Genomic DNA, 2,500 nt, shown 5'->3' with positions numbered 1-2,500 from the left:
AGATCACTTTTTTTCTGTTGATACTATTTCTAGGGTACACCTGCAGCAACTGCGAAAGCAAAATTAAACATTTTAGCTCCATCCAGGTGATCAAAATCAGCTGCGGTCGGAGAATACAGTGAATTGTCAGCTGTCGCTTTATGTTCATTAAATACTTGTATTTTAAAATAGCTGCATAAACATTTTTTTATGAAACACCTATACACTCTTCTCTGCCGCCTAAAAAACATAAAAGGACTGACTAGTTGTGAGAGCACATCAGCGTGATGGCAAAAGTTGCACAGCTGTGCTGACCGCTCTGTCCTGTCGCTCATTCTTTATTGTAAACCATACAATAATGAACACAATAAGGTATACAGACATTGTTACTGTGGTAACGGCAATGTTGTGTTCTCTTGTCTATTCGGCAAAGAATGAGTTTGTCTCATTTTGCTACAGCAAAACCATTAAGCTGTTAAAGATCAGCTTGAAAGGACCACACAACACCTCAAAAACCACCGTTGTTTAGAACAGATGATGACTATGGGTTCTGTCCCTTATAGCGACCACTCGCGTGACAAGGGTACCGCCTCGTAGCGAGATCATGACCTTGACCTTTTCATGAGATCAGGTTATCATTCCCCTTGGTCACATACCAAACTTTGACAGTCTGGCTGCTTCTCGCGCACATAACGACTTTTGGACTGAAAACATTTCGTAAAGGTGTCAGTTACGAAATTCATTCATACAAAAATCCAACTCTGAACAGAACGCAGCCAGGCTGTGGGTTTTTGGTATATGCGGCCAAGTGGATGATGTTTTTATCAAATGTAAAACCTCTGTTGAACGACCTCCTACAATCAAAAAATGGTCGTTACAGAGAGGGAGCTGGTAGTCTTATGACGGAGGTAAAATTGGAGACACTTGGAACAAAACGTCCGAGATTGGTGGGTTGGTTATTGTTTGTTATCGTCTCTTCAGCTGATATTGCTATTCCAGACACAAGCAAGTTGGTTTAACGTCTGAGAAAATGAGGTCGTATAGTTTTGGGAGACATATAACGGAGGGTCTAAAAAGAGAAGTTTCACAGTATACAAAAGGATATACATTGAAAGGAACGTCGCCCAACGAATGGTTGTGTGATGCGCCCGCAGCGTGTTGGCGTACATACATGTGCTTGTCACATCTCGCTTTCAGCCTTCACCGCCGGCTAGCCAAGCTGCTTGCAGCACCGGCGAAAAAGAGAGCAGCCTTGCGTAAGTCTCTCCCTGCCAGTAAGCCTCTCCACAACAAGTCCTATGCAAGCTTTAAAGCAACCCTCCATGAGGTGTTGGGTGGTAACTGGGGGCCTTAAGTCCCCAGGCAGAATTGCAAGGGCGCGGAGGAGGTTTGGCCCCGAACATGCGGCATGCAGGTCCACCGGTGCGTGGACACGCCCTGGCGCCCCAGAACCAAACCCCCAGCCGTATGGGTTACCTTACAAAGACTCTACGTCCCAACGGCTGACCAGGCGGACGAGGAGAGTACGTGTACTCCCAACGGCTGTGAAGGCGGAAGAGGACCCTTAGTCTCACATCCCAACGGTAAAACAGGCGGACGAGGAGCTCCCAACGGCTGTTTCAGCGGATGAAGATGCCCCATGTTTTGCTGCTTTCACAAGCGCCGGGTTGGAAAGACTCGTCAGCCCTGACAGGCAGCTTTCCTAGGAGAAGGACACTCGGAAGTCAAACCTGGCCAGATGAGGGCCGGAATCCGTGTGAGGAAACTTGTCTACGACAAGGAAAAGTCCAAAATCACACCCACGAAGGCCTACCGAAGACGGAAGACACTGACCTTCAGGGTGAGGTGAGAACCGAGTGTCTACGCATCACCGACAAATATGGTTGTGTCTACATCATTGAAAAATCTCGAACGCTGAAGAAGAAGAAGAAAGGAACGTCATTTTATTTTAGTGTAGCAACTCAGACTGAGATAAACTGTACACAGACGCAATATAGTTTTTACTACCTACTGTAAAAAAAATAAAAAATAAAAAAAGTCATTTCCTTGCACTATCTTGCTAATAAGTTAACAACAGCAGCGTAATTGCCTCATTGTCGGGTACTGTGGTAATGTCATATTATGGAAGTGGCTGCAACATAATTATCATTTTTACAACACAGGTGGAGATGTTTTATTTCTTCCAAGTCATATATTCGTAACTATCAATCAATCAATCAATGAGGCTTATATCGCGCATATTCCGTGGGTACAGTTCTAGGCGCTCTGCAGTGATGCCGTGTGAGATGAAATTTTATACGGCCAGTAATTGCAGCCATTTCGGCGCATATTTACCTTTCACGGCCTATTATTCCAAGTCACACGGGTATAGGTAGACAATTATTAACTGTGCCTAAGCAATTTTTGCCAGGAAAGACCCTTTTGTCAATCGTGGGATCTTTAACGTGCACACCCAATGTAGTGTACACGGGGGGGAGTTCGGACACCGAAGAGATTCTGCACACAAATTTGACTCTGAAAT

At 45.1% G+C, this 2,500-nt stretch overlaps 1 protein-coding gene across 1 annotated transcript in view; it reads left to right on the top strand.

Moving 5' to 3' along the window:
• The window catches only part of LOC138982374 (protein atonal-like), a 13,357-nt gene that overhangs the window by 794 nt on the left and 10,063 nt on the right, over positions 1 to 2,500 (top strand). The gene's annotated exons all lie outside the window — the stretch shown is intronic.

Source organism: Littorina saxatilis, linkage group LG12 (genome assembly GCF_037325665.1).
Source record: "Littorina saxatilis isolate snail1 linkage group LG12, US_GU_Lsax_2.0, whole genome shotgun sequence".
Taxonomy (NCBI): domain Eukaryota; kingdom Metazoa; phylum Mollusca; class Gastropoda; order Littorinimorpha; family Littorinidae; genus Littorina; species Littorina saxatilis.
The sequence above is the reverse complement of the archived record's forward strand: the minus strand, read 5'-3'. Positions and strand labels throughout refer to the sequence as shown.